Raw genomic sequence first — 14618 nt, 5'->3', positions numbered from 1 at the left:
AGGGAAATTTATTGAGTCTGGAGTTGTGTGACCCTACCCCAGATTGATGCATGACTCAGGGCAATGGACTGGTGTGGAAGGAGCCCATATAAAGGGCTTGAAAGTGTCCGCACAAACAGAAGAAATTATGGGGCAGAAAACGGAATTACTACGATATGGATTCAGATGGACTGTGAAAATGCCTATACATTTTTTTTTTAATTTAAGCGGGCTAACATTGCTCTTAAGGTAAATTGTATGCCAAAAAATCAATAAAATGTGGTTTGTTAAATAAAAAAAAGAATATACCTTATGTTTGAAGTGAATGTAACATGCACCATAAGCATCAAATCTAAAAATGGGCAGAAACATTTTTGCACGCTTTTTTCTCAAGCACCCATAGTAAAGAAGCTAAGCCTAACTTGCCCATAATTGTGTTTTGTACAGAGGTTACCACTAAATATCACTAGTTGGTAACTGCCCCTTCAAATGTATTAAATGAGGCATTAACAGATGCGAAACAAGTGCAGAAAAGTATTTGCATGTTCCACCCACCACTGTTTACCACCAAACTGTTACTAGACTGTAAAAAACACACTAGGTGCTTTTTGTAAAATGTATTTTTAATGAACAGCCTTTTTGTGCCAGAAAGTGACACCAGGTCTTAGTAATCATACTGTTGTTGAGTATGACCTTCGTGCCTGCATCCCTTCACGCCTTCACACTTAGATCTTCGTTTTACTTTTGTCCTAGATCCCTTAAGAGCTATTAGAACTTTCGTTGTATTTAAACTTCAGAACGTTGGACATTGGATAGATTTTCAATGATGTGCATCGATGTGCATAATTGATTCTATCTGTAATGTTTCTGAATTTAGTAGAATCTCATTGTACCCAAGGCCCACGCTTGAATGACTACATAGTTATAACACTATAATGCATTTTTATCAATTATCAGATTTTCTTTAGTAGACGACAGGAAACCAATTTAATAATTAACATAAGACCCTAAATATGCCCCTTCTCACCACTGTGGGATTAGGTTCTGCAAATCGTATAAAAAAATTAATTATTTAACATGCTGTGCATTACTCAGCCTCCTCACAGATTCAGCAACTTATACTTTTTAAATCCTGTTCTGATTTACCAAGCTGCATTTGCAATTGTTTGAATTACACATGCCTTAAGCAATAGATCTGAATAACAATTTATGAGTTTAATTCTCATTGTTATTTCGTTTTCAGTGACAGATTTTTTTAAATCAAGTAAATATGAAAAATGATGCTTGGAATGTTTGAATTAATCTAAGCCACTGGTAAGTACTGGGGCTGCCTCACAGTCCATCATTATTGTGCACACCATGCCACCTCAAATTAGACCTAGTGATATGCAAAACAGCCTTGGTCCTGCTCCAATAGAAACAGTTGAACCCGCACTGCCAACCTTGGGACTCTCTGAACTGGAAAACAAGCAACCCAAGATTGGGTTTTCCCTAGTGGGGGGTCTTCTTTTAGGTGCAGCTTGATTCCAGTGGCACGGTACTCATAGGTCCTACGTTTAGACATACCAGCTGCACTGAGGGCATCACGTTGTAGTAAACATAAATGTGATAGGTGTAATGTTTGAATTCATCTCAGCCACTGGCAATTATTTACTGTCATATCCAAGTGTATATTCCTATTGGAGTAGGATCAAGTCTAATTTGCTAAAGACTGGTTCTAATCTGAGGTTGCATGGTGGGTAAAAAGACGATGGACTGCGATGTGGCCCAGAGTAACAAGTATCTCCAGACGTGGGTCTGGTGCTTACTGTACGAAGGGAACCAAGCTACGCGTGACCATTCTTCTGGTCCAGTTCAGAGAGTACCTGGCTTGACAGATTAGTCTGTACTGTTCCTACAGGGGCAGGATAAAGGCTGATTTCCATATTGCTGGGTCTAATTTTAGGTAGCATGGTGGGCTATACAATGATGAGATGGGATGTGTCTCAGAGGGATCACCAGTGACTGAGATTAATTCAAGCATTCTAGCTTTCACTTTGTTGTTTGTTGCAGATATGTAAAATGAGCAGCATCAAGAGTCTGTAATTGAGCCATCAATCTTTTAAATGGGGATAGACAACCACTAACTTAGATTGTATTCTAATTATTAAGCACATCACATGATCACATTATAGTATAAAACCACTGCAGCAAACATGCCAGAGAGAAGTCTTCTGTTCTGCCGAAAAACCTACTTTCAAACATTGGCTAGTTCACGCCTAACTGTGTCCAGTACATCCACTGGGTTGGGTGGTTGGTATATATAGGTTCGATAAACTAAATATTAAAGAATAGTACACCCCCAAAGCAATTCTTAGCAAAAGCTATTGGCTGTTGTGCCAGAAATGTTGCATTTTCATACGAGAAGGACCAAATGTGAAAAAGTATATTCTTTCAATTTTGCCTGGAAAAAAATATAAACTCGCTTTAAGGTTATTCTTATAAAAATCTATTTCAATAGTGAAATTAAATTTTTGATATCTGTAGGTGAAAAGCAACAAAGTACCCTCTGTGTTGTCTGATATCCAAGTAAAATGAAAACAGTTTCCACGGCCTTCCATTCTCTGATGACAGCACTTAGCATTTCAATTAAGTGTGAAATGTTGCTCTGCAAACAAAACACATGCTTCTAACGCCAAGAAGACTGTTGCATTGCAAACAATAACCACTTAGCTAGGGTGAGTAACTTGGGAGAGGACGGAAAGTGATGGCATCAGAAAAGCCCCAACAAACACATTTTATTTTCACTTGAAATCCAACAAAATATCAAAGTGATAGAAATCCTTCGTGCAGAAGATGTTTGCCTCTGCCCACAGTAGGATGGAAAACTGTTCCTAGATCAGGAAAAGGGATAATTCTTCATTTCCATAGAATTGATCGGAGAGGAAACTCTAAATGCCTAGGAAGGGAGCCTGCCATCTGCCTTCTTGAATGGGAGCAGCTAGGTGAAGAAGGAAGTACTAAAAACAAGGGTTGTTTTTTTTGTGGGAATTTTGCCAGTATTGTCCCTGTGGAATTATCCACTCACTAGCTAGTGTCCTAGATAAAAATGCTACCTCACTACCAGTTCCTCAGAATATTCCTGGACCTAGATGAAACATCTGAAGACTGAAGAATTCTCCCAGTGTAGCTTAGAAAAGAATCCTAAAGGATTCTTGATCTCCACCTGCATAAGGAGATTGGAATTGATCATCCGGCTGGTGTCTTTGTTCACTTCTGCTAGGACATAAAAAATGAGGTAGGAGCCCTGAGCACCTGGCAACTGTGGCAGAGGCCTGGAGTGACTTTTCCAGCATCAAGAAATATTAGGACTTAGTTATTTTCCTGACTTCTGGAGGAGTATGACAAAGCCCTACAGCCCTGGCCCCTGAGCAAGGCATGAACTAGCCGGATACAGATTCAAAGTTTGCCCCACTCTAAGCCTTTCGACCTTGCATTTGAGGTCACTGCAAGACTAATGAAAAGAGGTATGTGACCATTTGAAGCCCCCATTAGCTTTAGCAGGTCTCCAACGAGTAGCTTGTGAGCTACTGGTAGCTCTCCATCTACCTGTAAGTAGCTCTCCTATGTGCAGCCCAGCCTACTACAGTAGAAGGTATTGGTTGGTTCAATTAATATATGTGAACCAAACTTCAAGACAAGAATGTGTATATTTTTAGAATCTTATTAGCTACTGTTTGGAGAAAATTGACTGAATTTTAAAAATACTTAAAACTGATATTTCAGTGATAAACCATGAGGTCCTGGGGAGAATTATTCCTACTATTATTACCTTTATGTCGTGGACATTGCAACTATGGCTATTGCATTCTACTCACCTAGAGGCATTCCACAATAACAAAGTCTTCTTTACTGCTTTCAGTCATGCCTAACGAACTGAGGTGCTCACTTTTAGTAGCTTTGAAAATGGTGGTCTGAAATGTAATTTCATCTGATGTTGTCACTATTACAGCATTAATAATATTAGTAGCTCGGAAAGATTTTCATCAATCATAAGTAGCTCTTATTACAGAAAAGGTTGGAGACACTTGCTGTAGCCTCCTGTAGACTGGGGCAAAGCAACAAATTCATCCCACTGGTGAAGCAAACATGATAGCTACAAAACTGAACTGTGTCCCACTTGGAGCTTTTGATGTGGCAGCTGAGAGCTTCAGAGGGTGAATTAAAACAACAAACATTATTTTGAGGAATACTCACCAGCATTACCATCCTGCCTTATCCCACTGGAAGAAACTGAGAACCAGAAAAATGAGGTTCAGGGCTAAATCTTTTGATAAGTAAAACCCTCAAGACTTACCCTACCCTTTTCCCATCACGGTCAGACTGAAATCATGCCTAGGTCCCTGTCTATTTTGAACATCAACTTTGGTTTGGTGTCTTGTTAAGTATTGGTCTTTTTTCCTAAACAAATGTAAAAATCCATATATAGGGTTCTGGTAATCCATATTTAACCTTGTTAGTGTCAGTTTGCCAAATCAATTATTCTAAATTGGTTTGAGAAGTTTATGGTGTAGTATTCTTAAATTTAATGGATTTTATAAGTGAACCAAAGTTCGCATTGAATGCAGTGTAACCTCCTATGGCCTCGTCCAATTAAGTTGGTAGGGTCATCCCTCTCAGAAAAATACTGCAGTTTCTGACAATGCTGGTCTCTTGGGTCATGTAACATTCTTTTTTTTATTGAACTGATGCCTTTTGTGTCCTTGTACTTGTAAATGAGAAGGACCTGCACATGGTGATTTTTATTATCTAAATGTGCTTTAACTTTATGATGTTATTAGCACCATCAAGTCCAACATGTAGCACTTAAAATAAACTGATTAGAAGTTTATATTCTTCATGGAGGATATCTTGCAGTACTTGTTCAGGATTCCATGACTGTATTGATGGCGTTGCATTTTCCACCAATATCTTGGTGAATAAATTCAGCGCTGAGACTCTCACACAGTTCAACCTATGCACCTCAAATGTGATATGCTGCTCATCTTTTGTTCTAGCGTTGAAACTCCCACACAGCTCTTCTGATGCATCTCAGTTGTGATATGCCGCTTATCTTCTGTTCCAGCACTGAAAACCTCACAAAGCTCCGCTGATGCACTGCATGTGTGATGCACTACTCATCTTCTCTTCTAGCGCTGTGCCTCTCACACAGCTCCACTGAAGCACCTCATGTGTGATGTGCAGAAAATCTGTTCCAGGGCTGTGACTCTCACACAGCTCCCTAGACACACCTTACGTGTAATGTGCCTCTTATCTTCTGTTGCAGCGCTGAGGCTCTCACACAGCTCCGCTGATGCCCCTCGTGTGTGAGATGCTGCTGATCTTTTTTTCCAGTGCAGAAACTCTCAGAAGCTCCTCTGATGCACCTCACTTGTGAGTGATGTGCGCCTTATCTTCTATTCCAGCCCTGAGACGCTCACGCAGCTCTGCAGATGCACCACATGTGTGATGCCCCACTCATCTTTGGTTCCAGTGCTATGCCTCTCATATAGCCCCACTGAAGTACCTCATGTGTGATGTGCAGAATATCGGTTCCAGGGCTGTGACTCTCACACAGCTCCATGGACACACCTCTCGTGTAATGTACCACTTATCTTCTGTTGCAGCGCTGAGGCTCTCACACAGCTCCGCTGATGCCCCTCGTGTGTGAGATGCTGCTGATCTTTTTTTCCAGTGCTGAAACTCTCACAAGCTCCTCTGATGCACCTCAGTTGTGAATGATATGCACCTTAACTTCTTTTCCAGCCCTGAGACCCTCACACAACTCCGCAGATGCACCACATGTGTGATGCAACACTCGTCTTCTGTTGCAATGCTGTGCCTCTCACACAGCTCCACTGAAGCACCTCATGTATGATTTGCAGAATATCTTTTCTAGGGCTGTGACTCTCACACAGCTCCATGGATGCACTTCACGTGTGGTATACTGCTCATCTTCTGTTCCAGCGCTGAGGCTTTCACTCGGCTCCGCTGATGCACCTCATGTATGATGTGTTGCACATCTTGTCTTCCAGTGCTGAGATTCACACAGCTCCACTGATGTATCTCATGTGTGATGTGCCTCTCATTTTCTGTTCCAGCACTGAGACTCCCAAACAGCTCTGCTAATGCACCTCATGTGTGATGTACTGCTCATCATCTATTCCAGTGCTGAGACTCACACACAGCTTTGGCAATGCACCTCATGTGTGATGAGTCACTAATCTTGTTTTCCAATGCACACAACTATTCTGATGCATCACATTTCTGAGGTGCAACACCTGATGTTCCAACACTGAGCCCCAACACAGCTCTCTCTTATCTCCTAATCTCTGGGGAACAGCATTCTATCAATGAAACCCACAAAAGGCTCTATCACTGGACCGCAATCCTAATGTGCCTTACCTGCTGCTATTCTATCAATTAAACTCATACACAACTCTGCCTATGCATATCATTTCTGAAATGCATCACTCTTTGCTATTGAAGCACTAAGACTCGCATAGAGCTCTTTTGCTGCACCACAAAGCTCCTCAAACAGCTCATCTGATGCACCTCATTCTGACGTTCACCACAACGTGCACTATTAAAACAACAGAGTAGTGCATGTTGGAATGAGGTGCATTGGAAACAGAGGCCCATATTTATACTCTGTTTGCGCCAGATTTGCGTCATTCTTTTTTTATGTAAATCCAGTGCAAACCTAACTCCATATTTATATTTTGATGTTAGACCCGTCTAGCATCAAAAATATGGAGTTAACGGCATTTTAAGGATGCGTGAAACTGCCCTGCGTCAATGAGATGCAAGGTAGGCGTTCCCGTCCGAACAATGACTCAAACACCCTATAGGTCAAAAATGGCGCACGCGTGGGAGGCAAACCCGAACAATGACGCTAAACTCGATTTGCGTCAAAATGTAACGCATGGGTGGAGTTGAATTGAGGTAAACACACCACTACTTGAGAAAAACACACACAAGCAACATCACAGGCCAACAGGACAACATGGAGGTGCTACTGATACAGCTTGCAAGACAACGCCGAGCACAGAACGAACGGCAGCAGCCAGCACCACCCAATGTGGCCCACAAAGGCAACACAGAAGGCAGGAGAGGGTCTTCAGGAACAGGACAACCCTCTATGGCATCAGGGAACAGGACATCATCCGGAGGTATCGTCTGAACTGACAAGCCATACAGCAACTGCTGCGCCCTACTGAGCCACAACTAACAGCTAACTTGCAGACACCACACAACACACTGCCGGTGACCAAGTTGCTAGCTGTCCTGCATATGAGGGCAAGTGGCTCCTTCAAGACAATGCGTGCCCTGGTCACTGGGAAATCACAGCTCTCATTCTCAGCCTTCCTGCCCAAGGTGTTAGATGCCATAATCTCCTTCACACACTGCCACATCAGCTTCCCCAGCACCCAGCAGTAGCAGCAGGAGATAAAACAGGGATTCCACCAAATCCATGGCTTCCCGCGAATGCGCTCGGTGCAATTGATTGCACACATGTCCAGATCGTCGCACCTGCAGCAACAGAGCACCTATTCCGGAACAGAAAGCACATGCCTTCCATCAATGTGCAGGGCCTAGTTGACCACCATGGATTGTTCACTAACATCAGGGCCAAGTATCCTGGGAGTGTCCATGATTCATTCATATTCCGCCACAGCAGGATCAATCAGCACTTCCGGGACAGGCAATATGGCAATGGCCTTCTTGTCGGCAAGTCAATAAACCTAGCAATATACATTCACAGCACAACAGCCCTGTAGGACACACAAAACATACACCACTACATTGACACATGGGCAGGATGACAATGAGGTGTGACACTGGTAGTTATGTTGTACACCATGACACAATGGGATACACACCTCTGGACAAATGATGGCAGCCACAAACATTAGCTGCCACTTTAGAGCAACAAGGGACCAATGTCAAAGCCCACAGTTACACTGACATGGCCTGCCTTGGAAGTACACCTTGGAAGATGAACCATTTACAATTACATTAGGCCACTTGGTCAATCAGGCACCCTCCCAAGCAGTATGTAGCGTGGAAGGGGTGTGCAATGTGTGTTGCAGCAGGTCTAACACCATGAGACACATAGCATGATAATGCTGTCTCACATGTAGGTGATATGGAAATACTGAGGCAGTCCCAACATCATACATTACTCCTGGGGTGCCATTGGCAGGTAGTAATAAGGAAGTGGACTGTGCTATGAGCACATATTAATTTGGCACAAATGCAAACTGCACACTGCTGCACACACTGAAAGAGCCAATTGTCCATCAAAACAGCATATGTACAGGGAGATGGCCCTTCCTGCACAGATACATCCACCTCCACAAAGCAGTTAACCAGGTTCCCTGGAGCAAGTTCAGTAGTGTAGGTGCATGGCTGCACATGAGCTACTGGCAGAGGGAACAACAAAGGTTTGCCTGGAACAAAGTCACACATGGGGCAATTGTGCATTGTCAATACTGCACACCTCAGTGCTGCCAACTTATGGAGATGTGTTGTGCATTGTCACCTAGCCAAATCAAAGGACCTCACTGTTGCATTTCATCTGCAATGACATATGTCTAAATGGATGGGAGGTCCAGCCCATGTAGTGCAACCATGTTACCACCACATCGGAATCTATAGTGTGTTTGGAAGTATCATGTCCCCTCCAGTGAAAGTACACTAAAATACGTTGGACACTACACAGCGCATGGTACATACATACAGACCAACAGTTTGGGAAAAAAATCATAGATCCCAGGTCAATGAGCCAAACACAAGTTGTCAAGTCAAACAACCCATAGCAGAAAAAACCTCACAGAAGCCCAGGATCTCACACAATACCAAAAACAAAAATGAGTCACTGACGACACAAGAGATCAACTGCCATGTTACATGACATTCCTTTTGCAAGCACTAACAAAATACTCACCCCTACTATCTTTTGCAACAGATCAGGTTTATGGGATCTAGCCATGGATCATGACCCCATTCCCCAACCCAAGCACAGCAGCAGAGCGTGCCTATAAGGAGGCACATCAAAGGACATGCACCATTGTAGAAAGGACCTTTGGCATCCTGTTTACCCAGTCCTCTTCCTGCTTGGTCACGTCACAGTCTGCTCCCTGTTTCTCAGCCTTGTTCATGTTTGTTTCTGCCTGCTTTCTCTTTCCCAGACCTGTTCCAGCCTTTGCATCAGCCTGAGCCTGTTCCCTGTTCCTGGCTTTGCCTCCTAGTTGGTTCCTTCGCTTTCTGTTTCCTCTTGGGTTATCGTGTCTGGTAAGTTTCCTATCAGTCCTCACCTGTGCAGAAGTGTTTTCGTTTGTACTTGGGTTGGCATCTGGTTTCCAGGAGGCAAATCCAGCCCCCAGCCTTTGTGTAGTGTTGCATGCAGTCTTTAGTGCCTAACAGTGACAGTGTGCTATGGCTGTATTCCAGGAATTCCCACTTTGTCTCCAGCCAGACCCACAAGGGCTATTCTTTTGTAAGTAAGTACAATCCTTGTTTGTGCCCTAGGGGTCCAGACACAGAATCACTTCTGCTTCCTCCTTTCTATGGGGCTTGTGTGGTGACTATATGTAAGATTAATCTGCACAGAGGCACTGATTTTCCGTGTTGCTGTGGAAAGTTCTGAGCCTTACCCTGTATACAACCTTAGTGATAACCCCAGCTTGTTTGTCCATTACTGACCCGTTCCATATTTGTTCACACTAAGGTTGCACTGTCTTCACCTTCCTGTTTTCTCTGCCTTACCATAGCTGGCCTTTCCCCTTGTATGCCTTTAGCTGCTCTTCTGCTTTGGTATACTACCTCCTTGCGAGATACTATGTGAACTCAAGGGGTGCCTCTAACAGAATCCTGACTAGACCTGTCAGAAACTGTGACAACATGGAGCCCAATCCTGACACAGGGTACACATGCCCACACACTTTAACTGGGCACTTCTGTGGGATGCACATCTGAAAATATGTGAACACATGCAGCCATGGCAGCAGGTACACCACATCAACGCAAGTAATATAGGTAATTGTAATGAGTCAAACTGATGTGTACCAAGCATTTTATGGGTGGAATTGAGGTACAGTGTCTCAAACACAGTACGTACCGAACATGTACACATGTCAGACATTTGTGTAGTCCACACACAAATCACCATGAAGTAGTAACCAACAATTAATGATATCTGAGGGGTAACATATCCTACTGAGCACTCATCAGCCATCCTCAATCATACCTGAGTTTTGTTTGTCGTGTGAAATGTAATTTCCTCAAAGTCAAACAACTACACACATTACATGAGTCAACACATATTACAAACACATATCTTGATTGTTGTAGATCACTGATTGCCATCAGATGTAGATACCCATTTGGAACACATACATACATTTGCATGACGTCCAATGTATTGCATGACATTCCTTCAGAAACACACATATTGTCGTTACAGATCATTCACACCCAAAACACCCAGTTGCATGCTCTATCACATGTGGCCAACCACTATACCACACACTGCAGGCCAAGCCATCCTATTTTCATGTTGATACAGGCTGCATGCATGTTAAATATTAGAAAATCATGCAATTAGGATTGAGTAAAAAAATTGACGAAAATGCGTCACAAAATCACGCAAATGCAAACTAACCATACATGGGCCCTTAGCGTGAATTCCACCTGTGCACCACACAAATGCGGGGAACAACATATATGTAGGTAGATGTGAGGTCAAAGTGTAGATGACAGTCATCTCATTCAAGCATGCAAGCATCCCAAACAACATTGACCCCTTATGATTAGCAAGTGCATAACATCCTGCCAATTACATCTAAAAGTCACTAGTCGTGTATGATTTGAAGTTGACTCAGATGATGAAGATTAGTCAGCTTGGCCAATGTGAAGTAGTTGCTGCCTTTGCATTGTGACACATTACACTACATCAATGCATGGATCACTTTATTTGGTCCAACTATTGTTGCGCTTTGCTGTGGTGTAAAAGACATAGGGGGTCATTCCAACCCTGGCGGTTATCGACCGCCAGGGTGGATGACCACGGAAGCACCGCCAACAGGCTGGCTGTGCTTCCCTGCCCATTCTGACCGCGGCGGTAAAGCCGCGGTCAGAAAAGGGGATCCGGCGGTTTCCCGCCGGATTTCCCCTGTCTGGGCTGAATCTCCATGGCGATTCCGACCTCCTTCCCGCCACCCTGTTTCTGGTGGTTTTTACCGCCAGGAACAGGATGGCGGGAACGGGTGTTGTGGGGCCCCTGGGGGCCCCTGCACTGCCCATGCCACTGGCATGGGCAGTGCAGGGTCCCCCTAACAGGGCCCCAGCATGATTTTCACTGTCTGCTTAGCAGACAGTGAAAATCGCGACAGGTGCAACTGCACCCGTCGCACCCCTGCAACACCGCCGGCTCCATTGGGAGCCGGGTTCTGGGTTGCAGGGCCTTTCCCGCTGGGCCGGCGGGCGCTCCCTTGGCGGGCGCCCGCCGGCCCAGCGGGAAAGCCAGAATGGAAAGACCGCGGAGCGGCCAAATGGCGGTTCCCGCTTGGTGGGCAGCAACCGCCGCCCGCCAAGCTTGGAATGAGGGCCATAATGGGTAGGCAGCGTTGCAATTACATTCATCAGGAACATTGTATTATCTGGACTGCATGTGCAAATTGAGGCAGAGTGTTATATTATCATCTGTACATGCATCATGCAATGATGACACTGATCGTTGCCTGTCTCATTTTTACAGCTGCCAACATAGATGTTACGAAAATCAGGGCTTTCGAGAAGCGGGCAGTGCGATACCAACACATCTTGTATGTCGAGTCTGGGTACCGAAAGATGGCACAACGCTATCAAAGAGAGCGAGCCACAGGGGAATAGCGGGCTTTCAGCCAAGGGAGACCGACATTAGCCACAAAGGTTGTAGCCACCACCCCAACTACACACACAACCACAGCCGCTGTCAGGAATCCCCAAGGTGCCTCCTGCGTTATCTGTCATTATCCCCAAGGATTAGGGTTAAATCATATCTCTGTTCTTGGTTAAACCTAATGTTTCTAAGTAAACATAATGTGCTGTGTTACACAATTGGTTTTATCAATGATTGTTTTACCAATGCATGTTTGCTAATGTGAGCAGGTGTAGACATGTGCTTCTAACTGGGTGTGGTGTAGACATGTGCTTCTAATTGGGTGTGGTGAGTCATCCACATGTGAAAACTCAACTGCTTTCCTGATTGGCTATAAATAGAAGAGTGAAGCATGCCTCCCTGCTTGGCTTTGTTTTGCTTCCTGATCTCAGCATCAGATTTGGCAGTCCAACCCCTGCTGTCATCCTCGTATTCAGGACTTTTGAAGCAATTATTTTCTTCTTTCCTGTACCAGCTGACACCAGGCATTCATCCAGCACTCCGGAAAAGACTGCAGCTAAGTGACTAGTATTCTCCAGGGAGTTTGTTCTTTGAGCACCGCGCTTTCCTAGAACAACTGGTGTATTACAGACCTTGTATTTTGGAAGAGTGCTTATCTTGAAGAAACAAATGCATTTCTGAACATTCTACATTATTATTGTACTTACTTGCCTAAATGTGGTTCAGGAAATCTGCTTCAGCTCAAATACTACAAAAAGTGACTGTGTTTCAGATTTGAGGAATTTGCTTTTGAAGGGTTTTTCACACACACAGTGAAACCAAACCATACTGTGCCCCCCTACTGTTTAAACCCAGAGTAGACATTTGTATATCTTGAATTGTTTTTTGTTCCTTTTAGTTTAACCCTATGCATGCAGGAAAGTTATATGTGATATAATCAATGCACTTGTTTGTCTTTCTTGTGCATGATAAGTGCAACCACAGTTCTAATTGTAGTGTGCAACAGTGAATCTCTGTGAAGCCATCCCTGGTGTCGAAGTACTTATTGTTATGGTACTTAGTTTGGGTTTTTGGGTTTTTGGCAATGCAGTGTTAGTAATTGTGCCGACAGTTATTATCATCCAAGAAAAGTGCTGGAGCATCCCAGTGTTCTTCTACCGCTCCCGTGCCCATATCAGAAAGAGAGATTCAGTTTCAAGGAAGTTGAGTGCACTAACTCTACTATCACTCTATCAACAACGACCTGCCCCCCGAAGATACAGGGTGCCTGGCTGGACCAGCAAGACGTGGCAGTGTTTTGTCTCTTTCTCTTCCACTCCCCCTTTCCTTTTGGGACACCTGCCGGGGTTTCTGTGTCCACCAGGAAGTGCCGAGAGGTGTTCCAGGAGGTCGGGGGCATTCCATCGCCCCTGCAGACATCCTGCTTTTCAGGTGAGTGGCCCGTCTTGACAGCTGCCACCATCACATCTGCCCCACCTTCTGCACCGTCAACCTCTGCACCACAGACCACCACACTTGCTGCACCATCAACCTCTGCACCACAGACCACCACACCTGCAGCAATGAACATGTGCGCAAGAGGGGAGCGCCGGAGGGACATGAAGAAGGTGCTAAAAAAAGCTGGACAGCATTCAGAAGGATGTGGACAAAAACACAAGGAAACTGAAGACAATCAAAAAGACACTGAGGAGGGCCAACTTGTGAACTCTTGCCTCCCCTCGCCCCTAGTTCAGACCCCTCCCATTCCTCATCCTGTTTTGTAGTGGGTTTAATGGGTTTAGTGAGAGGTTAGAGTAGGGTAGTAATTTAGATGGGATAAGTAGGTTTGGGGGGTTGTTTTTCATATTATTACATGTTAGTTTGTGGGTGACTAGGTGGGGGTTAATGTTGGGGCTTTTGTGTATTTAAAAAATATATATATCATTTTTTTTTTTTTTATGCAAAAAAGTATATATTTTTCAGTATTAGATAGTAAATGTTTAGGTTAGTATATGTTGTCCTGCATGTGTCTTGTCATATAAGGGGGGTGGGGGGCAAATGTTTAGAATGTGTTGTTAAATGTGGTAAGTAAGCTTAGCATAGGGTATTTAGGGCCAGTTATGGGTAATGTATAGTTAGTATAGATTATGTTAGTATAGGTGTGTTAAATAGTTTTAAGTTCTGTTCTGTACAAAGTTAATAAAAATGTAGGTACTCCCTGACTGCATGTGTCTTATGCTTGGGGCTAAGGGTCTTTGCATGAGTGTACAATGCCAATTGTCTTTTGGTCTGTGAATTCCGTCCTGCATCCACGTCCCTGTCTTGACATGTTAATTCCCACTTCCAACTGAGCTGTCACATTGGCAGTTACAACAAATCTAAATCTCAATACTTCTGCCATCTATTGTACTCAACACTCAACGTGACTATGGTTCACATGTATTGGACAGGTAGGTGTGCTTTTTAAGCTGTAATTGTTTTGATCCTGTGTCCTGATGTTGGGCACTGTGGGACATCTGCCTGCAGCCTGAAGTTCATGTCAACACTGCTAAACTGAGTAGTTCCAATTTCAGATGAGGTCAAGTATACACATTTCACGCCAATGTGTTTTACTTGTACTCCCAGCTGACGTTAATGGCCGAGCACTCTTACACAGTCATTCCTGCTGTATGTTGTGGGTGAGGCATGTATGTTTTAAAGCAAATGTCAAATACACAGTGACTTGCTTATGGGGGATATGACAGCATTGACATTCATC

Source organism: Pleurodeles waltl, chromosome 1_2 (assembly GCF_031143425.1).
Source record: "Pleurodeles waltl isolate 20211129_DDA chromosome 1_2, aPleWal1.hap1.20221129, whole genome shotgun sequence".
NCBI classification, from domain to species: Eukaryota; Metazoa; Chordata; class Amphibia; order Caudata; family Salamandridae; genus Pleurodeles; species Pleurodeles waltl.
Note: the sequence above shows the minus strand (reverse complement) of the source record.